The sequence below is a fragment of the Medicago sativa genome, chromosome 4 (genome assembly GCF_051527215.1).
Source record: "Medicago sativa cultivar Bolivia chromosome 4, Bolivia_mono, whole genome shotgun sequence".
Lineage (NCBI taxonomy): Eukaryota > Viridiplantae > Streptophyta > Magnoliopsida > Fabales > Fabaceae > Medicago > Medicago sativa.
This window is the reverse complement of record NC_140752.1, coordinates 76,535,623-76,553,848: the sequence shown is the minus strand read 5'-3', so window position 1 is coordinate 76,553,848 and position 18,226 is coordinate 76,535,623. Positions and strand designations below refer to the sequence as shown.

The following is an 18,226-nucleotide window of genomic DNA, read 5'->3' as shown; positions in this document are numbered from 1 at the left end:
GTTTCAAAATTTCATTTCTCATAAATTAAGAGTATCACATTTAAATTCACAACATTTGTACGACTTAGACTCCTATAAAGTTTGTACAACATTTGTACTGTTGAAACTGAATTACTTAGCTATTGCTTCTGGTGCCATTTAACATGGGAAAGGTGTCTTTTTACCTACATGTGGCTGTCAAACAGGTTGCTAGAGGTTTTGTTTGGTTTGCTATTTTGGACAAACAGATTTAAATGCAATATTAAACTAAAATATGAATTACACCTCCCTATTAAAACACATTACATTGTACACCACATTAGTTGATATTTTACAGATTCATTTCCAATCTTCCCAATTTTTTTAAAAATTTCTCATGGACCCAGCTGCTTCACGTCCCGCCATAGTAATATTGAATAGTTTTTTGGAGTCTAACAATACTTTTCTCGGATAGGTTTTACGGAGGAGATAGATTATTAGTTTAAATAATCACTTAAACCAATTCTTATCGCTAATCTAAAAAATATTCACCCATTTCAGTATTTCACAGTTTTCTCATAAACTAGTTACAAACCCGTGCTTCGCACTGGGGTTCAGTAACGTATTTGACAAAATATTATATTGGAAGGATAGATTGCAAAATGACAGATAATTATAAACCATAATACAATATTTAGAGTACTCTTGCATTACGGATTACAAAATTAAATCTTCAAAATGGCTTGATCACGAGTAACAAATGAAAACATATTTAGTCAGCGGTAGAAACACTTTTCCAGTAATAATTGATATCTATCTATAAACCAATGAAAATCCTATTACCAAAGCTACCTGATTTATATCATTTTGACTTTCAGCTTCAACGTATATAAATCCTTTCACATGATCTACAGCAAAGGCAGATATTAGCTGCAATTTAGTATCCAGTTCTTTCAGGTGAACAAACTTCTGCATCAGACAAATAGCTGAAAGCCTCTCTACCTGATTTATATCATTTTGTGTTTTAGCTTCCACATATATAAATCTTTTCACATGATCTACAGCAAAGGCTAGGGTTGTCAATAGATACCCATGGGTACGGATAATATGATACCCGTCCCCGTCCCGTTGGATAAATATGATACCAGTGCTCGCCCCGTATCTTCGTGGGTACCCACTATACGGGTACCCGTGGATATTGAGGTATCCATGGGTACCCATGGAGTTTTGAATTTATTTATTTTTTGGTACAAATAATAACTTTTTTTAATTACCAAAAAACTTCAACTTTTAAACATCCATATATAATCCACTCAAAATTTCATAAATCATGCATAATTCATAGAAAATTCATGATTCTTATATAATCTATATGTTTTATGATGTGAATGAAGTGGAAACGGTGAACTTAATAAGATGAATTAAAAAAATTTAAAATAAAAATAGGTTATTATTGAAGATTTTTAGGTGGGCGGTAAAATTTTCAATAAGGTACCAACTTTAAGTAATAAGATATGATATATAAAGATATATTAGTAATTTACTTAATTTATTATCGGGTATGGGTACCCGTGGGTATGGATACAATCCAATTCGTACCTGTCTCCATATAATAATGGGTAGTCAAATACCCATTTATTATACCCGTGGATACCCGTTTAACTATCCGCTCCATGCCCGTGACGGATTTTACCCACGGGTACCCGTTGGCATGGGTATTTTTGCCACCCCTAGCAAAGGCAGATATTAACTGCAATTTAGTACCACGTATATAAATCCTTTCACATGATCTACAACAAAGGTTGATATTAACTGCAATTTAGTATCCAATCCTTTCAGGTGAACAAACTTCTGAATCAGACAGATAGTTGAATGCCTCTCTACCTGATTTATATCATTTTGACTTTCAGTTTCAACGTATATAAATCATTTCACGTGATCTACAGCAAAGGCAGATATTAACTGCAATTTAGTATCGAGTCCTTTCATGTGAATTATACGTACTTTTAAAAAACTTGTTTTAAAGGAGAGATGTTCAAATTACGGAATATTACCATTCTTCGTAAATTTGAGAATGAAGGTCGCATAATCCAAATATTTGTGATGCATGGTCTAAGACGTGGGGTTCAGTAACGTATTTTGTAAAAAAATTGTTCTAAAGGAAAAATGAGTAAATTAAGGGAGATAGCCACATTTTTTTAAGAGATTTTTGTCCTTTATAAGTGTGAAAATGAAGCAAGCATATTGCACAAACATTAGAAATGCGCATCTTTCTAAAATATTTATCAAAGCATTACAAAGCCTTAATTCATGAAAAGAGCATATATTTTGTTCATGAGAAATGTGCAAATTACGGAAAACTAAAAAAATTAATTTTTAGTTGAAATTCGAGAAACTTATCTAAACTTTTCCGTTAAAGGATGAAAGTTTTAGGACAAGACTTTTTGTAAGGTTCAATCCCTTCTGAATTTGGTAACATCATAGAGCCTAATTTCCTCATGTTTCAAGGGAGAAAGCTGAATTCTTCTATTCATGGTTCACTTTCATATTTTGAGTCACTCAACCTTCATAATCTTTCCAATAATCCCTTCATTATTCCTCCTAGTTTGTGTGTGATGCTAGTATATGTCAATTCATATGATCAAGTGATAAGTGAAAGTCCACATGAAATAAAATTATTTAAACTTTATGGTAAGAAAAACCAAAATACAAATGCAAAACTTCATTTGCAACATTTTATTACTAAATCACATAATACTGCTGAAATTAATTTTCAGTTCATATACTTCAAAAAAGGGTTCATATAGTTATATAGAAGAGTAATATTTTATATTTTCAAGTGAGCCTTAGAATGAGTAAAAGAAAAAAGAGAGCCTAAGAAGGAATATAAGTATAAGCAACATTAAAAGATTCTTAAAATTATACAAACATGTTAATAATTTCTATCGAAAGTACCTCATTGAATGAGATGTGTTTATACGTAGTGGTCAATCATCGCCTTACATGTAAATTTTGTAGAAATAAGATTCAATCCAAATTTTAAGCTGTGTTATATCCACAAATTATTCGAACTTTCAAAATTAAAATGACCTGTTTAGAATCTAGAGATTTAAGAAATTACAAATAAATCTAATAGACTTTAAAAGTTAAATGAGAGGTTTTTAAAAATAAAAAGTAGAGAAAGAATGAGATTGTATATTGAATAAAAAATATTGCCACTTGAGCTTTAAACTCAATATATTATTCAAAGAGTTGAGATTGTCACTTGATTCAAACGACCTTGGTTCTTAATTAAAATCTAAGAAACATGTAATGGTGTAACATGATTCAAGTCATTAGGCCGCACACAAGTCTCAGTTTACAATTTCGTTTATATTGATATTGATGAATGATCATGTTTACAATTTTGGCGATGCCAGTACGCCGCACACAAGTCTCAGTCTTACTTCTACAATTGCAACAGCCTATCAAACTAAGAACGGGAGTATAGCTAAAAGTAGATACCATGATTTTGTTTGGCACATATATGGTATTCTTATAACAATGTAAATTGAGCAAAATAAAATCTTTTATCATAAGCTTTCAAGTCAGTATTTGACAAAGAGACATAAAGTCACATATATACTTTAAAATTAATAGTTATATTCATCCGTTGAATATAATTATTTGTTACTTTAAAAGTCAACAAGAAGTCAGTATTTGACAAAAAGAACATAAAGTCACATATATGTTTCTTACTACCAACTTTTTAAATGTAGTTGTTTACTCTCCTTAAAAATGTAGAGAAGTTTGAAAAAAGTCGGGTCAAACGATACCTTAATCTCCCACAACGGCAATGTAGAAGCAACTGAACTTGGGAGAAAAAATTGAAAAATAGTTAAAAATATAAAAATTGGAAAATAATTAAAAGTTATTAAAAATATAAAAATTAGAAGATAATTAAAAAAAATTGGTTAGGGGTAAAAATGGAAATTCATAGGCCTAACTTCTCCTTAAAAATGTAGAGAAGTTTGAAAAAAGTCGGGTCAAACGATACCTTAATCTCCCACAACGGCAATGTAGAAGCAATTGAATTTGAGAGAAAAAATTGAAAAATAATTAAAAGTTATTAAAAATATAAAAATTAGAAAATAATTAAAAAAAATTGGTTAGGGGCAAAAATGGAAATTCATAGACAAACCTAAAAAAAAAAACCCAACCTTAAAAAAAAAACACCTCCAATTATTAATTTACCAAAATGACCCTCCTAGGGGCAAATTGGTAAATTCACCGGACATTTCCTTTAATATATATATAGTAGATATATATGCTATGAATCATTAATCGCATGGAATGGGTGATATAGATTTATCTAATAATCATATAATTCAATTTAGGAAAATGCTAACAAGTGTCCTTAGGGCATTGTTTAAGCATTCAAAAGTAGTAACTTTTGCATTGGAAATTGTGTAATTAAGACTTTTATACTTGTTTGACTTGTATTTTCAAGACAATATTTTCTTTTGTGGGTTCCTTAAACAATGCCCTTAGGGCACTTGTTAGCAAGACCCTTCAATTTATTTAGGAAAAATTTCACCCATTTCATAGTTTTCTCATAAATCTATACGTATAAGTCCAAAGAAGTGAATGATACCCAATTCCTAAATTGACTAGAATAAACTCAAATAGGATCTTGTACCAAAAAAAAAAAAAAACTCAAATAGGATCCGTAACAACAACATAAAGAAAATCTGGAAAAATTTTACCCATTTAATAATTTTTCGATAAATCTATATGATTATTAGATTTTTTTGAAGGACTATATGATTATTAGATATTACATTGTGATTGATATACATAGAATTAAATGATATATGACATGAAAAACCATAGAGAAGAGAAGGGCCACTCAATTAAATAAAAAACCCAAACAAATAAACTATATTAAATTTATGTGTGGGGTCTAAATTTTTGGGTAGCACTTCGGTGCCTTTGGCTTCGGTGTCTTTCGATGTCTTTGTCTCTATCTCTATCTTAACCAATAATTCTCTCTCATCAAAATAATTTATTTTAATCATTCAATCATCACTTTCTTTCCTCTAAAATACACTAAAGTCGCCGAAGTCACCTAACACAAAGTCACTGAAGTCCCACCCAAATTTTTGTGGGTGTTGCAAAACCAAAAAATTTACAAAGAGTACCAAGTCTTAGATCTCAACCATCTAATTTTTTTATTATTAAATGAATGGTTAAAAGGTCACCTTTCCCATGGGAGAAAGGATTCACCTTTCCCATGTTAAATGCCACCATTGTTCCTATCCTGTAGTTAATTATTCCTATTTAAGGAAGTGCTAGTGGAATTGACTTAGTCCTTCCACAATTCACGTTTTAGTTAGTAGAGTCATTTTATTTAGTGGTTTTCATCTCTTAAAATCAGGCCACCAGGGCATCATCAGATTCGAATGAAAGAGGGTGATATTCACAAGACTGGATTTTGAACTCATGAAGGCTATTAGGAATATCTCGTAATGCCCTTTGGGTTAACAAATGATGAATATCTAATTAACCAAGACATTGCTTCAAAAACAAAAATAAAAAAAAAAGGAAAAAAACACGAATCAACTAAGACATGTTAAACATAGAATAACATATGTTCATAATATTGTTTTTTGCTTATGGGGGACTAATGACGAGATGCTTACTTGTTCCACCATATATTAGTAAAATTCAAATGGTAAAACCATACACATCTATTAATTAAATTAACAATATCACGTAAGTTTGTGACTCTTTTGTCAACTCCATAATAATAAATAAAATATCATTTTCAACTTACTCGTAGGAAAAAAGTAAAAAATACCTTTGCCACTTATTTTCATTGTGAATCAGGCTCTTCAAGTTATCTATTGTCTTCTTAAAAAAACTAGAACAAATTATGTTCACATAATGCATTTTAGTCAAAAGAAGCTCAGCTCGATACTTCTTTACAAGGAGAGGCTGGAAAACATCTTGTCTGTGCATTAAAAACAATGATACAATGAGTTGCATGGAATTCGGTGACACCCAATGCTTATAATTATTGGTCAATATAGTTAGTAATATGGTAAAAATTCTATGAGTATATTGACCAACAACAGTAGAATGAGATTGAGATTTATAATGCATGAATAACGACTTACCCAAACATCTGAATCTGCAATTCTACTTGAACATTATCCTTAGGGTCAAGAAAACCTTCTTCACGGGCACGCTCAAGATGAAGTATATACCCCCGGTGAGCCTTAGAGACTGAGTGGAATCGATCTGAATAAACTCAAATGAAATTGTTATAGTTAGTATTAGTAATTTAAAAAATAAAAAATAATAATAACAACATTATTTAAAAACCTACCTAAACAATTAGTTAGCAGGGGGTCACTGTGGTTAATTATCGCTATTGTGTTCAGTGCATAAATTTTCAACCTTTTGGATTATTGTCAATGTCAGCAAGTAACTCAAATTGCAACGTTCCCTCCTCAATCTCACGAGCTATGAAAGTCCTGTATTGGCATATCAATATTTACTTATATCTTTACAATTATTCACTCTTGAATATATAAAATAGAAAATTAAGAAAGTTGAATACCATTTATATTCTCCAACTTCAATGACTTTAGAATCCTCATATCGAGCAATCGGGTTTAGTCTAAACAATTTTTTTATATATAGTTTTGACGCATCACAACCATCTTCTTCAACAACTTTGGATTCCAAAATTTTCCGAATTCGATTACGATTACGAATATCCTTCGCCTCCATCTTTCTTTCCAAATCAAAAAATTGTATGAAATTTTCTCCTGTTGAAACAAAACCCTATCTCATACCACCAATACAATATACATAAACACTATAACATGAAATTTGATTAATAGAGATTATAATAAGATTCAATTCAAGACCTCAATACCTAACTACCTGTGTTTCTGCGTTGTCGCAGCTTCTCTCACTACTCTTGCGATCTAAGAAAAATTAGTATTAGGGTTTAGGTGGATTCATTTGTTGAATTCTGCTCTTTACCCAGCAAAAGTCACTCACGCCCAAATGCATTTCTAGAAATACCCCTGCGTGAGTTAACTTAACTCACGCACCTAATAGAGCTTAACGTGACCTAAGTCACGCACTACCGGCCGGTGAGCGAGTTAACTCACGCAGGTTGGCCGGTGGTCTGAGCTCAAGAACACACGTCTTTTGGAAGGTGGTCAATGCATTTTAATGGTTTTTACACGTTCTTTTTAAGTTTTTTCACGTTTTTTGACCTCATTTAATGATATGTTACTTTAAACCACCTATAAATACCCCTCCAAACTTCTTCATTTCCTCACACCATCTCACATTATTTTCTCCTCACTCTCTCCCCTATAAATCTCCTTCTTTTCCTTCTTATTTTAGTCTTTATTTTGGTGTAAAAAGAGGTCAATCGAGGTGTAAAAATAGGTGGATTGACTTGGGGTAAAAAGAGGTCAACCGTTGGGGTAAAACTAAATCTCCTTCTTTTTACCCCAAAAACTTTTTACCGTGCGTAAAAAGAATCTTCTTGGGGTATAAAAAGAACCAGATTTAGACTTACCCTTTCTAATGTAATAAATTTATAATTTAATTTAAATAGTCAATACCAATAGTGCATAAGGTTATTAGTTAAAATTGTAATGTCTTTTAATAATATCGTTACATTTTTTAATTTGTTGTTAATTTGTACCGGTTATAAATTTGTCATTCTTGAGAAGAGAATATTGTCATTTATCAATTGTCAGTTAAAGTTCAACATTGGATAAAAGAATAGAGGTTGAACAATAATTAAGTCCCAATATTATGATGATTTATTACCATATTGTGCATCCGTCTTATCTTATTTGGCTATGTTAACAGATCACATACGCAAAGAATCTCTCTCTTAAAGGGTATATGTAAGTGTTCCAACTGTAAATTAAAGTTTAACATTGAATGTAAAAGTAGTTGTTGAGAAACATATAAATAATGTGCTAAAGTAGTTTGTGAATCATGAAGCTTATATATAAATGTGCTAAAATGGTTATAGATGGACAAATCACATTTGTATGCACTCAGATGATTGTAAAGTAACCAGATGTAGACATAAAATTGTTTGAGAATTTGAATAAATAATGAATAACTAATTAGTCCATAAGTACCATATTTTAGTTCAATTGAGATACAATAATGTACATTGCTAATTATTCATGTTATCATGATATATTATGTTACTTTGTTATATTAGAAATGCATGTTATTTGTGTGATGCTCATAATGAAATTTTAGCACTACTTAAAGAAAGTCGATAATGTGTTTCCTTGAAGTCTATGATTAAAAACGTAGAAGAAACCTGCAGTTTGTCTTCTGAAAGATTGAATGAAACAATCATTTATGAATATGATATCATGTGCATTGCTCAATTGAAAGGAGGTGATCTTTATAAGAATAAAAATACAATAATGGAGATATTATATCTTTAGTAGACTTTTGACCCGTGCGTCTACCAAAAGAACACAAAAGAACTTAATAGAGATATAATAATATTAAGATAAAAATTGTTGTATTGTGCCTTTCAAAGATATTAAAAAAAATATATGATATTGTCGTGGTGATTAACATTTATAAACAAATAGGAATTGGTACCGCTCAAAACTATGCACGACATTGTTCCATATGAACATTTTTTTTGTCTCGAGTCCGGCTTATCTCAATGTGATTCCGTTAATCGAGATAATTTAAAGGTTTTTTTGGCAGCAACAACAACAATAATAATAATAATAATAATAATAATAATAATAATTATAATTTTAGACTTTTAACTATTAATGAACAACTCGGTCCAGCTCATTAATTACGGGTCCATGTAAAGAACCTCACATGACTCTAATTGAAATACAATGCGTAGATTAAAATTTCACAATATACACCTAAAAGTATTTGTATCTTACTTTAGATTGTTTGGGTATTGGCTAAATTGTGTAATCTATGTCCTTTGTGAATTATAAACTCTTGTAATTTTTAGTGGTATCTTAGGCACACCTTGTGCTTAGGAACTGCTATTTGGTGTGTTATATAATTTCATTTTGATTTCTTCAAAAAAAAAAGTATTTGTATCTTACTAAAGTCAATATGGTATTCATTCTATACAAATATAAATTTTTTAAAGTTCATCCACTTTTATAAATTTTGGAAGTTTTTTTTTAGAAAAGAATTAAAGTCCTTACATACTCGAGAAAATCAATCCATTCAAGAAAACAATTGTAATACTAATGATAAATAATTATGGAAAATAAATTTGTATTACATTTTTGCAAATTGAATTGCAAGCTGGTGGAATGATGGAAATCAATGGTTGTTTGCAACATACCCAAAAGGCACTCTTGATCGTTTCTTTTGGGTAATAAAAGTTTTAAAGAATGCATAAAATAGAAATAATGTTGAATACATGAATTATTTGATTCAACAAATTTTACAACTCTTGTAAAAAAAAAATTATAATCTAAATAATATTATAAGTATTATATTCCACTTTTAGTTTGCAATAATGTTGAATACACCAATTAATACTATACGTTTCACTCTCAAATCATTATATTCTGGTTTTCATTTATAATCACTCTTATTTTATTTTTTTCGTTTGCTTATAAAAAAGATCTTGATTTATGTAACATTACATTGTATTGTATGGCATTTATTTGTGGAGGGGGAATTACATCACAATGTAAGTATTCATAGACTTTGTCTTTAAGAAATTGAAACAACTAGTCATTTATTTGTAAGCTGCCCAAAGACATGATTAATATGGGAATGTATTTTTAACTGGATGAACTGGAAAGCAATGGGGGTGGGGAGATGAATTAGTTGATAATATTTTACTCTTCGAATAGGTCTGCAAAAGGAAGGTGTCCTAACTAATTTAGTTAGCTACGACATGGTGTATTTGGTTGAAGCGTAATTCATTCTTTTTAATGGAAAAATAGCAAATATTGCAGAAGTGATTGATAGGACGAAGTGGATAGCATGGTCTTGGTTTATATATTGACAATGAAGAAATAAGAACTTTGTATTTGCTAATTGGTGGACTAATTCACTCTCTTGTTTTCATTGTATTTGATTTGACTATTTGTAGCGGGTTTAAATACCCCATGTACGCATAATAATAAATTATTTTGCTTATAAAAATAATATTTTTAATGGCAATGCACTTTTTTTTAACGTACCCATGAATGCTTTTTGCATCATGGAGAAATGGAAATAAGAAAACAAAAACAAGAAAGACTACAATCTTAAGCGAGTAATTCCAATGACATCCACAAAGAGAATATGATGTAGTAGAGAGGGACAAACCGTATGTGTTTGGTAACACAAAAAAGCTAGCTTATAGCTTCTTGGATTAGCTTATAAGCTTGTTGGATGAAAACGTGATGTGTTTGGTAACAAGCTTTTCTCATGAGCTTATAGCGTTTTTTGAGAAGCTATTTCAAGTAGCTTTTGAGCTTATAGCTGGTAGCTTTTTATATTTTCTTCCAATTTTAAACTTTTATTAATATAGTTTAATTTAATTTTAATTAAAAAAACTACCCACATTCTTATTCAATTTCCCACGTTTAAAAAAAAACTACCCACAATCTTTTTCAAATTTTCTTGTTCACTTTCTTTTTTACATACTCTTAATTCAATAATAAATAATTTTATATAAAATTTACAATAAAAGTTTAGTTGAGTAAAATTCATTAAAAGAAATTTTTGTTAAATAAAAAATGTCAATTGAATTCATAAATACATTTATCATTTGGGAGATGAAAATATTTTGAAATAAATTTAAACATTTAAAAAGAAATACATTAATTAATAAAAATTGTATATATGATTTATAAAAAAGGTTGTCCTTTTACGTCATTTTATATTTATCAGCCACTTGAACAACTAATTTTACCAAACACTTTTTATTTTAATAAGCTAACTTTTCAGCTATAAGCTATCAGCCATCAGCTACCAGCTAGCTTTTCAGCTATCAGCTAGCTTATAGCTTCTTTTTACCAAACACACCCAACATAGAAATTCTTAGAGGAGACATTATGCTTACCTACATGCCCCGTCCGATGTTTATATAATCCTAAAACGAATCTTAAATTGAGGCTTTTAAATTTGTGAAAGATAGTAAAATAAAAATTAAGATTTTTTTAATAAAAAAATATATATATAACACTTTTTTTTGGTAAAAAAAAGTGTTTTTTTTTTGTTGAGGGAAAAAATGTTTTTTTTTGTTGAGAGTGGGGAGAGTGGGAAAAATGTTTTTTTTGTTGAGAGTGAGATTTGAACCCACGCTCTTTCGGACCAGCCCACGCCCTTTCGGACCAGAACCTTAATCTGGCGCCTTAGAACAACTCGGCCATCTCAACATCATGCATAAAATACTTAAGTTACTAATATATGTTGAAAATAAAATTTAATATAATTTTTTTTTACCAATTGTTAAACCTTAAAATAGAAAAATAATACTGAATTATGACACTAGTGACAATTACTTTTACTTTTGCAATTTTTTTTTTTGACAAATAGTTTTGCAAATTTTAATTGCACACTATCTGTTTTTATATATTTCCTAATAACAGTCCTCGTAAGCTTAGCTCAGTTGGTTGAGACAATGCATAAAATATGCAAGGTCCGGGGTTCAAACCCTAGCCACTACCAAAAAATATATATTTCCTAATAACAGACATCAATTTTTTTTTTTAACTCTTTGATTTCTATGTGAATGAGGCCCTATTAATTTGGAGTTTAGTCAGAAAATAGATAAACTATGATTAAAGTTGCTCCTCCCATAAATCAAACTTGAATTCTACAAATTAGATTACAAGGATATTGTTTTGTCTATCACTAGAACATCGACTCGTGCGACGCACGTGTCCAACCAACGAAGAAAAGCGACGAATAAGTTATATCGTCTAATTGGGTTGTAATTTAATAGTTCCATAAGGAATATGATGTATTACATAATTAGTATTAAGTTGACATCGTTAGAGTATGACATCATTAAAGTACAAATAAGAGACATGAACAATTTATGCAAACACGTTCTTGAATTTACATGGACAATTTACAAAACAAATTTTTACTACATTAGAATATATAACTATCTTTGATTTTTATAAACTCTAAATGGGAATGAAGATAGTGGAGGTCAGATGTTTGAGACATGCTAACCTCTAAGGCTTAAGAGAGGTTACACGTTCATTCAACATTATGTTACTTAAAATAAATGGTTTCAAACATATACATTCAACCATAGTCAGGTGTGTTTTACCATATGACCAACTAACTTACAATAAAAAAGGATAATTAATGATAGAAAAGTATCTTGGCCATTTTCGGATTGAAATTCCATATGGATGCATGTTAAAATCATAAAATAAGTTGAACTTTTTAAAACTTGATCGTACTATTAATGTATCCAAACGGAGTTGAACTTGTTCAAATTTGAGTATTTTAGATCCTCTAAATTTATATGTAGGTGACCTGCTTAAACTATATATTATGTGATGTCCGATAATTGTTAACTTGTAGCTTTGCTTCTATCTCATCCTGTTTGATGTCTTATAAATTTGCTTCTATCTCTTAAAATCATAAAATAAGTTGAACTTATTTAAATTTGAGTATTAACGATGTATCCAAACTTTGTTTAACTTATTTAAATTTTGTTTACGCTATGTCAGCGCATAAATTTTTTTGTCTTTTATATTTTCTTCTAACATTATATCAGATGGAATAATTTGCAAATACACTATATTATACTGAATCAAAATAAAGGTGGACATATAACTTAACGCAAAAAAAAAACATATTCATTAGATTTTCTGAGGATAAGGAAACATCTTACACGTTACTGAAAACATAAAATAGAAATACATCTCTAAATCATCATTGGTAAGTCTGAGATTAAAAACAGAAACAACTTAAAAACATATAAGAAAAATACATAGAACTAACCACATCTAAATCTCGTGTAATACAATTAAAATTCGATTTTATCTACAACTTGAAAAACCCCAATTAGAAATTTCTAAAACATAGATTGACTCAAAGAAAATATGGTGTATCTAAAATACCTAAAAAAAACACACATTTCCTTGACTATGCTGACCCGTGAGAGGGTGAAGATGATTTCTGCTGAGGGGGTTAAACTTTAATAATAAGAGATAAACGTGAGCATATGAATGGCATTCATTGCGTGACAAAGGGTTAGAAGGTCAAATGTTAGAATTTATTGTGTGGTAAAAGAGTATTTAAAAGATTGATCTTAAAGAAGAAGGTCAAACAATTGCATTTAAATGAGGAGAAATTTTTTGGATTTGATGTGAATGAAATTCATTGCGTGACAAAGAGGTGAGAAGGTCAAATGTTAGAATTTATTGTGTGGCAAAGGAGCATTTAAAAGATTGATCTTAAAGAAGAATGTCAAACAATTGCATTTAAATGAGGAGAGAATTTTCAAATTTGATATGAATGGTAAAAGTGCATTCAATGAATGGCAAAAGAGTGAGAAGGTCAAATGTGAGAATTCGAAATGCTTTAAGGAAATTTAAATGAGAAATTCAAACAATTGAATTTGAAATGAATGAAATTTATTGCATGACAAATGGGTGAGGAGGTCAAATCTGCGAATTTATTGCGTTGAAATGAGAGGGAAAAAGCTAGGTAAAAATTAGGGTTAGGGATTGCTTGACCAGACAAGCTTTACAAACAAAGATAATTTGACTTGAACCATATTATTTTAATTTGCAATATCGTTTATTTTTTAAAAAAAATTATTTAATGCATTTCTTTTATTTGAACCGTGTTTATTTTTTTTCAAACCATATTATTGAAAATTTGTAACCATATTATCTTATTTTCCAACCGTGTTCCATTATTGAAACTAGACCATCGACCCGTGCTCCGCACGGGTCTTGCCGACTAAAATATGTACGAATAAGTTATATCATAATAATAAAAAAATATGAAATATTCATATGATAAAAATGTATTACATTAATCATATCATCTTGACATTAATATAGTTTGAAAACCATACATTTTACATTAGTTATCATACATTACGAAATACTATAAAAATGACAATTGAAGTGACATTAGTATTTTCACATTCATCATTGGTAATCATCAACCCGTTTTTTTTTTTTTTTTACATATTCAACCCATCTCTTACAGTAACTCTTGTTAATAGTCATTACAAATAAAACAAACAAAAATTGACCCCTTTGAAATTTGATCCAAGCCTTACACCAATTCTATATTAAGTTTGTGCTTGTGTGGCAATTAGAGTTTGTAATTTCCCTCATTAAATCCTACCATGACATTCGCTAGCTTATATGTTCCTCCTTCTTCAACCATTCCTTGAATCGTTGGCACCAGGAACTTATGAACAGTGGCATAGATCCGTCCTCGCTAAACAAAAAATAACATGTCATTAACATAAACCATAGTATATGTTATCGTAGTGGCAACTTGAAAAGGGAATCATTTATTTATACAATCGATTTATATAATATACCTTCTCATCAACCAATATCATGTTCATGAAGATGATATCGTCTGGATTTTCCTTATCACGGATCAGCCATATATGGGCCACACGGACAATCAACTTCAAATCCTTCTTTCCACCTGTCACAACTGAAATGGGGGTGAAAATGTTTGCCATATTAGCAAGTGCAAGAAGAGTTATATTTGCTTAAATTTTCTTAAAGTCGAGAATGGCTGTATTAGCACAACTAAGTGGTATTTAAATAGGTAATTGGCAATTCTCTTTGTTAGTTTCAAATGTGATTAATCATAGTCTTCTATTGGTAATAATTACTATTCAAAAGTTTTTAATTGCCATTAACTACGTTCTTGATTGCCATTAACACTACGTCATAATTACTATTCAAAATCGAATCAACCTTGATACGTGTTATTTTTTGAAATAAGTACGTCATAATTGCTTTTAATAGGTAGTAATTGGTAGAGTGGTTAGTGCATAATGCATAAAAGCAATTAAAAGTAATTCCTATACGAAAATATGCGACCTTCAAGTTTTTAATTGTCATTAACGACATTTTCAAGCCATTAACTACGTTCTTAATTGCCTTTAACAGTACGTAATAATTACTATTCAAAATTGAATCAACCTTGGTACGTGTTAATATTTGAAATAAGTAGGTCATAATTGTTTTTAATAGGTAGTAATTGGTAGAGTGATTAGTGCATACTTTAGTGGTAAAATTCGAGGGAATTTCACCTTGAAACGCATATCTTCCTATCACTCTATATCGGATAGCACATTATAGTGTAAAAAATGCATGCGTGAAACATTGAAATGTCAATAGAATAATGTGATAGGAATTAGTGTATGCGTGAAGCAGTAAAATATGTATGCGTGAAACATTTTCAATTGCCACTTTCTAAGGGATGTTTATGTTATTTCTGATTAGCAATTAGTGTTGGGGAATTAGTTATTTCTGATTAGCAATTAGTGTAGGGGAATTTTGACCGACTTGATTAGGCTTTAATACGTATTCAATTGCATTAACGAAGTGAGAGAACTTTTTTCAAGTTTGAATAAGCGGATGTAATCAAGTGCTTGAACGGATGAGATTACTCGAGCAATTAGTACATGTTTAGGAGGGAAAAAAGCTAGAGAATTAGGGCAAAGTAGGGAGGATTAGGGCAAACATGATAGCCAAGCAAGTCTAGCTTTTATAATAAAGGATGTTGCAACCATATTATTTTATTTTCCAAACAACTGTGTCCTTAAATGAAATGAATTGCCAAACAACCTGAATTTAAATGAATTTATGGCGTGTATTAGGGGTTTAAATGAAATGAATTGCAAAACAACCTGAATTTAAATGTATTTATGACTTGCATTAAGGGTGAGGAGGTCAAACTTGGAATTAATGCGTTAGAAATGGGAGGGAAAATGCTAGGTTAATTTTAGGGTTAGGGTTAGCTTGACCTGACAAGCTTTAGTAAGTAAGATATACACTTAAAACTCTATAAATTAATAATGCCAGGACCGGAGAAATTTATTAATTTAGAAAGTTATTAATTTATCGATAAATTAATAATTATTAATTTAAAGAGTTTTTAAGTAATTATATTGTACATACCAAACAAAAAGGCAAATTAGTCTATGCCTCTTAGAATTACGTTGCAGCGAACCTTGGGACTCAACGTAAATTAGTAACTACTATGTTCATATGCATTGGAAATCAATAATGACTTTTGAAGTACAGTAGATGTAAACAAGATGAACAAATGTGTTTAATGTAATGTTAATATATTTTTTTTTCAGTTTCTATGAATTATTAATTAATGATTTTCTTGGGACCGGAAATTATAAAGGGATCTCCCGAAAAAATATTATCTTATTATTTTATCGAGTTTTTCAATTTTTTACATTGGCCCAAGTCGGGACCGGACAAATTTATTATTTTAGAGAGTTTATTAATTTATCGAGTATTAATTTAAAGAGTTTCTACTGTAATTGCAAAACTTTGACAGTAAACGCCAATTAGCGTCACCATAAAGGTTAGTGTTTAGCTCCAAGACTTTTTATTGTCGCTAGTGTTTTTGACGCTAAAAATGTTGATTGCGTCCAATTTTTACTTAATGCATAAGTTTTTTGCCGACGCTAAAAACAACTCTCTTATAGTGTTTACTAAAAAAATTGCCTTTTTTTTTCGCGTATATTATAACAATTAATCAAAATGGATGAATCTGGAATGTTTATCGGACTAATGAATTTTTTTTTTTGAGGGCGGGATGGGACTAATTTTTTGTTTTTTATTTTTAAAGAGGGAATGGGACTAATGAAATTATTGTTTGGTTCCATTCATAAAATAGTATTGTTTGGTTGAAAATAAACGATATTCATTCGTTCAAATTGATAGAGTACATCGATACAATACAAATCCAAATTCGCTAAAAACAAAAAGGATGAATCTGTGAACAAACTCACAACATCCATGTTAATAGCATAAAACGGCAAAGTATCTATGCCTCCTACAAATATGACTAATATGACTATATTTATGTCTCCAGAATACTCATGTTTCCGGATCTGCAACGTTGACGACTCCAAAGTCATATTGTTATTGATCGGATCTGCACCTGCTCAAAGCTAATCTTTCAACCTGAATCAAATAACCACCGCACTAAGACGGGAAATAAAAAACACACTGAACAAAGACGAGAAATCAAAACAAACAGAGTCGTTCAGAGACTACGAAATCACGAAAACAAATGAAAGAAAACAGAAAATGTGTGAAATCACTTATTCAATTAAGATAGAAGGAAAAACAATTCGGAGGGGTGATCTTTGGGTCAAAATTGACCCTAAATCACCCCTCTGAAAAGAAGAAAAAGAAGAAAGGGGTGCCGGCTAGGGTTTGAGAAGGAGAAAAGAGAGAGGAAGAGAGAGGTTTTCTGAAATGATCAATTACGTACGTGAATTTTCATAATTTTGATTATTGGTAGTTAGAACATTAGCATCTATATTAAATTTACAAATCACAAATATCATTGTAATAAGCATTTTAGTTTTTTTTTTTATTATTATTAACTATAATACTACTCCATTTGATAAGATTTTTTGTCAATCCCACATATATCACTTGTCACAAACTTAATTTTAACATTCATAGCTCTTCCCTAAATAAAAAAAAAAATCATATTTCTAGATTAATAATTTATAGCATTTTATAGATCAATTGGTAGAGAGATCACATTACATATTCAAGGGTCGGAGTTCAAATCCTGAATCCTCCATCTATTCACTTTAAGAATGAATTTTTAGTCATTATGCTACTCGACAAAAATATAACATCTTATTACTTTGTTATTATTTACGATCAAAGCACAATATGTTTAAAGTAAAATTTATATCACTTGCCTTGTTTGTCTTTTTTCTTCATTTTTTTTACAGGAATTAATTTAATTTTACATAAATTAATTTTATGATTCCACTAGAAAGCCAACTGTTACAATAGTAGAGCATGCCAATTTTATGATTCTGATGACGAGAATATGGTTTTAAGTACATCATGTGTTTCACAAACCTCTCTAAAAAAAGTACACCATGTGTACGTTAAGCTCATTTAATTGCTCCAAAGTATATTATTGAAACATATTAGTACACTTTTTTTTTCACACTCCCAAATTCATTCTTTATGATTAGTTTATTTTCTTAGTACACTTTTATTTTAGGGGGAAAGTT

At 30.0% G+C, this 18,226-nt stretch overlaps 1 long non-coding RNA gene across 1 annotated transcript; it reads right to left on the bottom strand.

Annotated features, from left to right (window-relative positions):
- Nucleotides 1-6,116: 6,116 nt before the first annotated feature.
- Nucleotides 6,117-6,462, bottom strand: LOC146932035 (uncharacterized). Its single transcript, XR_015006907.1, has 2 exons — nt 6,329-6,462; nt 6,117-6,240 (listed from the first exon to the last, which is right to left on the bottom strand). It is a non-coding gene; the product is annotated as an uncharacterized LOC146932035 (long non-coding RNA).
- Nucleotides 6,463-18,226: the final 11,764 nt, after the last annotated feature.